The sequence below is a fragment of the Gossypium arboreum genome, chromosome 9 (genome assembly GCF_025698485.1).
Source record: "Gossypium arboreum isolate Shixiya-1 chromosome 9, ASM2569848v2, whole genome shotgun sequence".
Classification (NCBI taxonomy): Eukaryota; Viridiplantae; Streptophyta; class Magnoliopsida; order Malvales; family Malvaceae; genus Gossypium; species Gossypium arboreum.
This window is the reverse complement of record NC_069078.1, coordinates 79,801,009-79,814,296: the sequence shown is the minus strand read 5'-3', so window position 1 is coordinate 79,814,296 and position 13,288 is coordinate 79,801,009.

The window sequence follows — 13,288 nt, the reverse complement described above, 5'->3', positions numbered from 1 at the left end:
AAAATTAGTAACATGATCATGTCTGCTCAAAAGAGATGAGACTGCTTCTAATGTATCCATATTTTGGATATATACCCCTAGTGGCATCCATTTTTATATGTCACCATTCCCCCAAAGTTGGTAGTTGGTTTATAGGTTGTTTTGCCACTTTAAAGCCAAAATACCTTGGTCACAATTACTAATAATCGTTTTTAATAACCTAAACTTACTTCATTGCTGACATATTAGATTCATGATTAAGGATATGTTCTAATTTTGAGTTATATTAATATTAGGTTTATTTAATTTTATTTTGGAACGATGTTAATATTAAAATTTATTTAAGTAATTGTAAGGTTTTTTTTTGTATTTTACAAATTAGGGGATTAAGATGTTATTCGCATGCTTGAACCTTGAATCTTAAGTTATTAATATAAAATTTTTTGAGTCAAGTTTTTGAAGTGATCTACTAAGTGCTAGTTGGAAGTGGCTACTTCTATCGATCCTGTGACAGTCTAGCAACTTGCTATATTTGGAGTTGGTAATTTATTGAAACAAATTTTTTGGACTTTGAATTTTATTGATATTGTGAATATATGGAAGCTCGACAGTGACGACCAATTCATTTAAAGCTACTATCCTTGAAGATTGGACTGGACTAGATCGATCAATTTCACCTCTTAGATTGTAGAGAATCAATCGGGATTACATTAAAGACTTCTTTAAAGAATGAATCTCTATTAGTTCACTTTATATTGGACTTCATTAGTGTATTGTTATTGCTATTTTGTAGCTACTATTATTGAGGAGTTGGATTGTAATTGATCTCTAGTATGTTAGCAAGTCTCGAAAATGTCTATATATTGAGAGACTTGTATAAGTATTGTAAGAGAGCATAAAGAACACTTTATTGTTCATCGAGGAACTTATTTTGTGAGTGCATTTGAAGAGTAAACATATAGTATTCACAACCTAAATTCTCAATGGAAGAATTTACATTGAGAATTTAGAGGTGAGTGTTAAAATCTTTAGGTACAATGGTGAGGTCTCTATTCTTGGAGATTGATAGAGTGTGGTTCATTTGTTGTATTGTGGACTAAAGATAGTGAAATTACTCACTAAGTTAGGTTCGCAAATGTAAAGAAACCAAATTGTGTAAATAAACCTTTGTATTCTTTGTTTACTCTGTTTACTTTTCATCGCAGTGGCAACCAAAGTGGTCATTGCAGCCTAACACTTCCATTCAACACACACAATTAGCACATATAAGTTCCTATTGAATTTAAACCATTTGTTCCTTTAAGTTGTTGGCAAATTGCAAATTAATTAATTCAAAGTATTTTTGTTTTAATTTTTTTTAGTGGAATTCAATTTCTTGAAACAATTTTAAAAAATGGATTGGAAGATCAATCACATTCTATTGAAACCTAAACATGGAAAAACACCAAATGCTCCTTTAAGTGTGTTATGTGTGTTTTTCACCTTTATGACATGAGATTTGTAGTGCCATGAATATGTTGACATGATTATGATAGAGAAACACAATCACATAAAACTTATACGATTAGAAAATGTCATTCGATGTATATGCTTCTTTGTCTGCTCTTATGGCACATTTTCTCTCTTTTTTTCTACTATTGTGGCACGTCTTTGGATCTTATTCTTTTTCTTATTTCTTCAGTTTCCTAGTGTTTTGTTTTGATATTTAGTTACGATCTATCTAGTTTTAGTTTTCTTGAGGCATTGGATTTGATCTGAAGCCAATGGAGGAAGAAATGTAAGTACTAAACATTGATGATGGTGAAGATGAGGCTTGGTTTCTTCCAATTGATGAGAAAAATCAAAACTCAATGTATAAATTCTATTTAGTAGGATTTTTTTAACGGGAAGTGTTATCCATTTCCCGATTATGAGAAATACGATGGCAAATTTATGACACCCTGTTGGGGGTTTAAGATTACAAATATGTTGGATAAATATTATCATTTCAATTTTTATCATGGACTTCATGTGGAATGAGTGGTTAATGGAGCGCTGCGGATGTTTAATAATCATCTTTTGGTTATTCATCGTTTATAGAAAAATGAGGATCCGATGTAGATTCCGTTAGTGTACTTTTCTTTTTGGGTTCATATCCATGATTTACCCCCAGATTATTTTTCGGAGTGTGTGGCAAAGCATTTTGGAAATTTCATTGGAAAATTCATTGAGTATGATGCGAAGTAAGCGAGTCGAGGATTTTAGAATTATTTGTATATTCGAGTACAGTTGGATATTCAAAAGTCGTTAAAACGATGAAAAAAATATGATTTCTCATTCAAGATCATTTATGCAAATTTTCGTTATAGGAAACTTACTTTCTTTTACTTTTTTGTGTGGTTGTTTAGGCCATGGTGATAGCTTTTTTCTCATTCGTTTGAATCAATCAATGAAGGAGTTGGAGTATGGACGGGACCTTTTGTTGAAGGCGCAATCAAAAAGGGCCACTGTGATAACCAACATATGGATTCGAGAAGGGGGTGATGCAGGAGTTATAGGAGCCAATTTAGGAAAGCAAGCAGAAGAGCAAAATCTGTGGACTGAAAATATGTGAGAATCGTGGCAGATCATGAACCCAATCTTGAGGTTTAATTTGGAGGGATCTTTAAATAAATAGGATATGGGAGTGGTGAGATCTTCAGGCGAGCCAGCCCAGGTACAAATGGAACATGATTTGGAGGAAAGCCCGTTGGAAAATGTTGATGGGAAGAAAATGCCTTGTTTGGATATGTTAAATTCCAATATTTTTAAAAATTTAAATTTTTTGGAATCTAATGATGAGCGTGAAAATTCTTGTTTAAACAAATATCAGCGACTGCCATTAGGCAAGCCAATCTAAAGTAATGAAAATTTTGAGTTGGAACGTTCGTGGTTTAAGGAATCTAGGGACAATTTGAAGAATTCAATATATGATGAAAATAAATCATCCCCAAAATCGTCTTCTTAATGGAGACGAAATGAATGCTAGGAGGATGGAAAATGTTTGGAGAAGGTAGGGTTTTCATAATGGTATTGATGCTCTAGTTAATAGGACAAGAGTGGGTTTATGTTTCACTTGGACATGTGATGTTACTCTTCAACTAAGTAGTTTCTCGACAAATCATATTGATGCTGGGATTAGTGAGGAGGGGGATGGTAAAAAATGGCAAATGACTAGATTTTATGACTCTTCATTTTCACGGGATAGAGCCAGCACTTGAACTTAATTAGAGGACTCGGAAGAAACCAAAATTTACCTTGGATGGTGTGTGGTGATTTTAATGAAATTTTGTATGCTAATGAAAAAGTTATGGGAATGTCGAGGGATGAAAATCAGATGAAAGAGTTCCGTAGGGTTTTAAACAATTGTCAGTTAGAAGATATTAGGTTTTTGAGGCCTTGGTTCACATAGGAAAGGGGAAACTTACCAAAAAATAAACATCCGTGAAAAGTTTGATTGATGGTTGCAAATTCAACTTGGATGACTCTTTTTTTAAAGTTCTCTTTTCGTCATTTGGCTCATTCAGTATTGGATAATTGTCTTTATTTTATTGTTACAGACAGGGAAGAGAGGAGGTGCATGAAGAAGAAGTTTCATTTTGGGGTTGGTGGATCTTGGAAGAATCCTGTGAACAGAAGGTTCGTAGTATATGGGAGGCGAGTAGGGGAAATGTTTTGGAGCGACTCGCTATATTGTGTAATGGCTTGAGTGATTAGCCCGAAAAAATAAAGAAGAATAGGGTTGGACTATCAAGGCGTCTTTTTTGGAAACTTGAAGAGTTGAATAATAGTGACAGAGATGAAGAGGTTCTTCTCAAAATGTTGGAGGTAAAACTTCATCTTAATATGGAAATAAAGAAAGAAGAAATTTATTGAGAACAACAAGCGAGGGTAAACTGGCCAAGGATGAATGATCAAAACACGTCATTTTTTCATAATTTCGTGACCCAAAGAAAGCGAATGAATCCGTGACAGCCCTAATTTGACCTTAGTCAGAAAGTGGTTTCGGGACCACAAAACCGAGTCGTAAAAATAATTAACTGTCATATTCGATGCTTATTATATGTGAATGTGCATGTGTGAAAATTTCATATTGTAATTTTGTCAATTGTATGTGAAATTATTAAATAGGACTTATGTGAGAAAATTTTGAAATGTGATAGGTAAATTTATAAGTGGTTTATTAATGCATGTTTTAAAGAGTTTGGACTTGCATGTCAAATGTCCCTTTTTGTTTATAGTGGCCGGCCATGTTGATGTTTATGATAATATATATGTATTATTTATTAGTTTTAAGGCAACTAAATGGCTTTATAATTTTTATAATATTGATGAATAATAAAAGAATAATAAAAAAAAAGAAAGGTGAAGAAAACAAAGTTTCATCTTTGTTCTTCTTGGCCGATTGAAAAGAGAGAAAAGGGGCAAACCTTCGGTCATCTTAAGCTTGAAACAAGGTTAGTAAATTATGATAAATTTTGAAATGGTAGCTTATTTTAAGTTAATTACTAAGTTCTTTACTTAGCCCATGTTAAAATTTTGGAATTTAATAATGATATGAGTATACGGCTACAAATGAATTTTGTAGAGAATGAATGTTGTTTTCAAGTTTTAATGAAAAATTTGCAAATGGGTGATGTTTGATATAGTTTAATGTTCATATTAGTAGTTGAGATGATAGAAAAAAATTCGGCTTGTATAGTTGTGAAACTTGCCGAATGTGAACTAATGTAATCTTTGAGTAATGTTTGGGTGTTAAAGTAATTGATGGCTTAGGTAGTATCTATAAGTGATTCGGTCATGGTTTTTGCATGAGTATAAAATATATATGTTTTGGAAAGGGGAATTTGGATTGATTTTATTACATGTATTATAAATTATGTTCAGCTATGATGGTATATTAAAGTATAATTAATCCGTTTCGATAGTATTATACATGTGATAAATAAAAATAAGTAGAAGTGTATTGGTTAAATAAATATGATTATTAATTTACAAATGTCGTATGTGGTTTGTGATTAGTTTAATGATTAAGCAATGTGTTATGTTTCGTTAAGGTTAAGTATGTGTTTGGTATATTCGTAAGTGTATATCATAGGGGTGAGCATTCGATCGAATCGAATCGAAAATTTTCGAGTTAATCGAGTTTTCGAATCTTATTTTATCATCCTAACTTTATTTCAAATTTTCTCGAATCGAGTCGAGTGAGATGGAATTCGAATCAAATCGAATCGAATATATTTGTTCGAGTTAAATTTTAAAAAATAATTTTGGGTCCTTGTAACCACTGTCACCCATCGTAATAAAATTTATCCACCTTAATTAAAATTTTTATTAACTTTCATCACCTCATAATTTATTTATTAATCTTTTATATGCGGGTTAGCTTCTTTGTTTGCTTAGTTGCTTCAATTATCTTCAGATTCTTGTCACTATGTATTTTCAATTAAAAATATATTAGATGTAAAATGTGATTTTTAATAAAAATTATTTTAAAGATAAAATGTGAAATTGATACCAATATAAAATTTTAACATGAATATTTAATGGCATAATTAATAATTTAATTTTAATATAAATATTCAATATGACTAAACAATCCAATAATATAAATAATATAAAATATGAAATTTAATTTAATAATATAAATAGTAGATATAAATAAAATTATTACTATTTATTTTAGTGATTTTTTTAGATAATTTTAATTTTTATTTGAGAGTATAGGGTGAGAAGTAAAAATTTAGGGGGAAAATAAAAAGTTTTGGGAGATAAAAGTTTTGAGGGAAAGTAAATAGGGGAGAGTAAAATTTTGGAAGGAAAATATTAAAAAAAATTTGGGGGTGGATTTAGGGTAGATAGGAGGTGGGATTGAAAAAAATTTGAGTAAAAGTAAATGTGAGAGTAAAATTTTAGTGGGAAATGAATTTTGGGTAGATTGGGGGGTTGGGATTGAAGGGGAGTAAAAGTTTTGGGGGGAAAGTGGGAAGGAGTAAAAGTTTTAAGGGAAAAGTAAAAAGGTTTGAGAGTTTGAGTAAAAATGTAAAATATTATAGTTTGATATTCGAATTATTCGAATTATTCGAGTTATTCGAATTTGAAAACTCAACTCGATTCGAATTCGAAATTCGAAAAAAAAATTCAAGTTGACTCGAATAACTCGATTAACTCGAATAACTCGATTCGCTTAACTCGAAATTGGATTTTTTTTTCAATTTTTTCGAGTCGAATCGAGTTTTGCTCACCCCTAGTATATCATGTATGCATATGATTTGATTTGGCTGAATTTAAGTGGTAAACTTTATATTAAACTTATTTAAGGGTACGGTCATAATATACACATTTAACATGAATACATGTAAATTCGGTCATGAAATGGAATTGAATATGAAGGTTAAGTTTGCATAGTTAGGGCTAACTAGGTTATATATTAATCATAAATGGATCATATGCATATGAGTATGTATGTATTTGTGTGCGGCATTGCTGATAAATGGCAATAAGCAATGTGGTAAATGATTAATTTGTGATAGTCATATATAGGTATGAATATATGTATATGTGTTTTATGCATGTACCATGTACTTATAGGGACAATCAGATGTATGGTTGAATTCATGCATATGAAAACATAATAAGTTACATAAATCCTTGTTTGTGGATGTGAATTAGATATTGATTAAATAAGTATGAAACCGATTCATGACATACTTTATAAAATATGTTATGTATTGGAGTTTTATATGATTGTCAAATGTGACTACTAAGAAGTAAAATTGAGTAAGTAATTTAAATAAATCTATTTTGTTTTAATTAAACTCAAGAGCAAAGGGGGTCTAAATCAGATAAAGGAAAGGAGAAAGCAGTTGAGTAGATTATCCGTAACTGTTCAAAATATTCGAGGTAAGTTTTAAGTAGTTTCCTTTAGTATATAATTGGCGATTCCATTATAAGAGTATAGTAAGTAAATTGTGATCTTTGGCTTGCACTTGAGTTAAGATGTATAATAGATAATGCATGTATATGACTTATAGTTTGATGACCACTTTGAATTTAAGATTAAATGATGAAGAGAATGAGCGATATGAGATATAACCATTGAGCTGAAATGTGAATGATGATGTGCGTATCGAGTTTATATTCGAATGTAATATACGATTATTAAGTGATAAGATGACTGAAATGTGTTATGATCAAATATGTATGAGATTGAAAATATATCCGGACATGAAGTCCGCAGGCTATATGCTGGAAAAATATCCTGACATGAGATCTGCAGGCTATATGCTAGAAATATATCCGGACTTGAGGTCTGCAGGCTACGTGCTGGAAAAATATCCGGGTTAAAAACCCGCAGGCTTATGCTAGTAATGTATTCCGAGCTCTAAGATTTGACAGAACCGATGCCAGTAAGTTAAATAAGATTTTGACTTTGAATGTTAGTGGTAAACATCGTTGCGTAAGTATTATATGTTTTACATGTTAAGGTTCGTGTTATGTGCTCATATTTGAATTGATTTCTAAGTGATTTACTAGTATCAAAGCATGATATATATATATATATATATATATATATATATATATATGTGTGTGTGTGTGTGTGTGTGTGTGAATGAATTCGGTATTTGAGGGTAAGACAACAATATATTTGGTTAATGTAAGTCACCATATAAAAGAATACGATTAAAGGTATTATTATAATCTATGTAAATAGTGAAACATGTGCAAGAAATCTTGTGTATACAAACATACATATTCGGCCAAGGCGTTTTGTAACTAATGTACTGGCATATACTTGGTCAAGTGAATTACAATTAGAATACAAGTTTTGTGAAAATCAATGTTCAATTTTAATGACAAGCCTTAATAGTATGAATTGCTTAAAACTTACTAAGCCTCGAAAGCTTACTCTGTTTCTTATTTCTTTGTTTTATAGATTGTTGATTTTGGCTATCGACTCGGGGATCGTCAGAAGTTCTTCATACTATCGATCTTTTTGGTACAGTTATATTTTAGACTCGATATGGCATGTATAGGTTGGACTGTTGACAAAAATATGTTTTGTAATTGTAAATATCTTGACCGTATGAAAATGGCACTTATGACTTATAAATCTGTATGTATTCAGTTCGATTTATACTTGTGTTGGTAGATTATGTGATTGAAATTAAATGTTTAGCTTGGTAATACCTCATAGCCTATGCCGGCGATCGGACTCGGGCTAGGGGTGTTACAGAATCTTATCCAGGTTTTGCAGAATGCAAATGGCCAAAAATTTTTGGATGATAAGGAGATAGAGGAGATTACTAGAAATTATTTCATAGATCTCTTTTCCACGAGAAAGATCAATGATTCGAATCATATTGTCATAGGGGTGAATAGATGCATTTCATAGGAGATGAACCAGGCGTTGATTGCTGTATATTCGGAAGAGGAAATCGTTTTGGCAATAAAAGGTATAGGGCCAACTAAGGTGGCAGGACCAGATGGTTTATTGACTATTTTTTTTCCAGAAGTTTTAACATATTATTGGAAAAGATATATGTGCATTCTATCTTGACATATTAAACAAAGGTAAGTCTTTTAAAGCCTTGAATTGTACTAATATAATGCTCATTCCTACGCTGACTCAACTTACCAATTTAATGAACTTTCGCCCTATCAGTCTTTGTAATGTTCTTTATAAAATAATTTCAAAGATTTTTGCTAGTCGTCTTCAAAAGGTTTTTGATGTTTGTATTGATGAAACACAAAATGCTTTTGTGCCAAGGTGCTTGATTACAGATAATGTTTTGATTGCGTATGAAATTTTTCATACTTTTAATAAAAAAAAGTGGGAAAGAAAGGTTTTTTGGCATTAAAATTGGATATAAGCAAGGCTTATGACAGGATGGTGTGGTCTTTTTTAAGGAGTGTAATGCTTAAAATAGGTTTTGCTAGATCATAGATAGATTTTATCATGCATTGCATCTACACAGTATCGTATTCTCTTGTTCTTAATGGGGAAGAAGGAAAGACTTTTAGACCTAGCAGAGGTTTAAGGCAATGGGATCCTTTGAGTCCTTATCTTTTTTTGCTTCGTTGCGAAGGTCTCTCATCACTTATGAGGATTGTAAGATGAGAAGGTTTATTATAGGAGGCTAAAGTTTGTCGTAGGGGACCTCATATATGATACTTGATGTTTGTGGATGACTACATTTTGTTTGGAGATATAACAAAAGAAGGATCACAAATCATTAAAAGGATTTTCGGAGAGTATGAGGAATGCTCTAGTCAATGTGTGAATTTTGAAAATTCCACAGTTTACTATAACTCAAATGTTTCAAATTAGGATAAAATGTTAGTGTCCGAAGTCCTGAATGTTCGTAGCTCATCAGACCCAGAAAAGTACTTGGGATTGCCAAACATGGTTGGGAGGAGGAAAAAACAGGCGTTCCAGATTTTTAAAGACCGCATGAGGAAGAAAATTAATAGTTGGAGTTTAAAATACTTGTCTCAAGAAGGGAAGGAGATTTTTATTAAATCTATTTTGCAAGCTATACCTACGTCCTCCATGACATGTTTTTTACTTCCAAATTCATTTTGTTTGGAATTGGAGTGTATATGTGGAACCTTTTGGTGGCAAAAAGGCCATGGAAAATGTGGAATCAATTGGTGTGAGTGGAGGCGTTTATGTGAATTGAAAGAAAATGAGGGTTTGGGTTTTCGGTGTTTAGCGAAATTTAATTTAGCCTTTCTTGCAAAACAGGGATGGCACTTAATTAATTATCTAAATTCCTGGTTATCGTGCACGTTAAAAGTAAAGTATTTTCCGTATACTAATTTTTTTTAAATACGAGGTTAGGGAATATACCTTTTTTATACTTTGAAGAGCACATTGACGACAAAAGAAAGTCTCCAAGCTGGAATGGGCCGAAAAAGTTTAAATTTTAGTGTAGATTCAAATTTAATATATATATATATATATATATATATATTTTACTATAGAGAAATAAGATGAAGCTTGAAACCAATTGGAAGCAAGGAATTTGTATTAGTGATTAAAATAAAATATAAATTTATGAGGAGTCAAAGTTAGAAATTTAATGTTAAAAGAGACTAAATTAATAATTAATTTTAAAAGGACTAAATATGATTTTTTTTCTTTCATTTATGCTACAAATATATTTTTTAAAATTTATATAAAAAATAAATGATGCTTTAATTATAATAAGTAAAATTAAAGGTTTATAAATGCAAAAATCGAACTTTAAATCTTATACTAATCAACTTAAAATCCACATAAATTTGCCATTGAGCTTAATTGGCATGATTGTCTTTATATAAAATATAAAAAGATAAAATCACACTCATAATAATATAACTTAATTTGCAATAATAAAAAGAGAAGATTCTTTGATAATTTTTCAACTAAATTGGAATCTAGTTAATATGCATGGTATTCTTTATTCAAATATAATTATAAGTATTTTTTATTGCTTTAATTTTATTTGAAAAAATGATAATTCTTCAACTAAGTTGGGTAGCGTATTATTATAATAGAAATTATTAATATTTAAAAAGAAATAAAAAATATTTTATTAAGGAAAGGGTCAAGGAGTTGCCCCCTACTTGAAATCTAAGGAGTTGGGAATATTAAAAGTCAAAACCTAAACCCTAATTTAAAGAGTGATTTTATTAACCATTTAAACAAAATTATTTCAATAAACACGTTTAACATGTGAATACTAATGAGCAGCTACTTCCTGGGTTTGTTTTTTTTATTGAGAAAAATTTGTAGTCCTCATGTTATGCCACCAAAAACATTGCTCAAATCATCTCATTATCTTTCTATGGAATCATTAATTAGGATGAAAAATGGAACCAAAAAGAAATAATGAAGGCTTGACTCAAATAATCACAAATTACAGAATTGAAGAGTGAGTTGAGATAATTCAACTCCAATACACCCATATATAATTAAGCTAACTTAATTTAATCTAAAAGTCAAATGCTGCAATCTCATAGGGCATAAGAGGGGGTATGAGTGGCTGAGCTTTGATAATGAAATGCCATTAAACCCTTCTTATTATTTTTATTTTCCCTCTTTCATGGTGGTTTGAGCACTGTCTCCTTCAACATTATCACAATTCAAATGTCAATATAGGTCAGTTATTTGCTAATTTGGTTTTTATCTATTACAAATCAATATTGACAAGACCTAAAGTTTTCAACTTAAATTAGCAACCTTCTTTTTCCTTAGACCATTTGATTGAAAGCAAAGGGTGGTGGGGATGTTATCATGTTTAAACTTTTGCTATGCAATGAATCATGTGTTTTTCTTTTTCTTTTTCTTTTAATCACTTATATGCAAATAACTTGTCAAAAAAATAATATGTTCTCGAAGGTTATTGAAATCAATTTGGACTAATTAATTAAATCAATTCAGAGAATGAAGTTAAATCGATTAATTCATAAATTAATTTAAATTTATTAAATTAATTAAATCAAATTTATTATTTTAATATTTTTAGTAAATATTTTAATAATTTATTTAATCAAATCACATAAGACAACACATAATTTTTCACCATACTTAAAATGGAAAAGTATTCACAATTGAGATATTAAATTTGATTTTCATCAAGTAAAAGTTTACTTGATAATGACATTAGTGACCGACTTAATTAGTACAAAATCGTCACTTGTTAGTCAATGTAATTTTAGGGTTTACAAGAAATTATAAAAACGAAATATTAGCATTTAGAAAATATTTGACTTGGTACCGGTAATACAGTGTTTTACATTCGATAATCAGAAGATTAATTTTATAAAGTTTAATATCCGACCATTCTTTTTGTTTGCCATGAAAATGGAAAAATATGTGGATTTTAATAGTTTGGCATGCAAGTTCACTACTTAGATTAGTGAGTTGAATTGGTCGGATTAAAAATTATTAATAAATTAATTTAATATAAAAATTTGATTAATTCATAATATAATATTAACTTAGCTAATTTTTATAATTTTATAATTTTTTTATTTTTATAAATAAAATCGCTTTATCAATCTATCTGATTGAATTAAGAATAAATAGTTTTATTGATACGTCCAAAAATCAACTGCCAAACCATCAAATTATGTGAATTTACAAATTAACCATTTTGTTTATTTTTTATTTTTTTATAATAGTAATTCCTTCCTCTAATGGCACCTGTCTAGTTATTCATAAAAAAATCCCAGAAAGCTAGCCTTAAATGAGAAGTGATAGACATAAAAAAAAGAAAGAATTGGCCCAGCTGCCAGCATCAAATTAAATTTGAGCAATTTATTGCAAGGTCACCATCTGTTCTTCTCTTTCAGATTCTTTTTTTTTTTTTTAAATAAACAAAACAGGACAATCAATTCGATGTTTGATGTTCAACTCAAAGTGCTGCAGAACTGATCAACATAATTCATTCCGCAGCTGTAATTTTAGTTCCTTTCGAAGAATCATCATCTCATCTCTATGTCAATACACATTATACATGTTCATACCAAATAAAGGAATTTAAGAAATATTATGGATGTCATTTTTCAGGGATATATTCTTTCTTTCTATACGTATACACATACATATGCATAATGGAAGAATTTAACACATGAGCCACATGCATGATTTTGGTTTCAACTAGAATTCACAGGGAATGTTTATATAGGACCAAAACCTGTTGAGATTCTCATCTTCCTTCATTTCCTGGGCTTATATTGGGTTCAACCATGGCGGCATTCACATTTACAATAATGATATCAAAGACTCAATAATTAACTCAAAAAAGAAAGTACGCTTCCACTTGCTAACTACGATTAATCATTCTCTAAGTTTATTTTAAAACGTGATATTTCCTGAGTGCCTTTCACCTTTTTTTTCTTTTTTCTTTCTAGTCTCTTCTCTCATATCTGCAAACACTGTGTCTAATCTTACATGGGCGTCTCCCTGAAATTTTCATTTATTTTACTTTTTCTCGTGTCTCGTCAACAGTCAACTTCTTTACTGGGTGATTAATATTGGATGTCATATGTGTTTAAGACGGATATGTTTATTTTGTATCATAAATTTTTCATAATTTAAACCGAATAGGAAGCCTTGAGTATGACACCTCCATTCTCCACGTGAAAAAATCATATGGGTTGATATACCAGAATTTGAACATGAAATTCGTAAAAGCCAGTTTGCATCAGTTGCTGACTTTCAATTGAAAACCTGGCATGCAATAAACGTGTTTGTATGTATTTGATTTACTTCAGCTTTTACAATACATCGACAAATGAA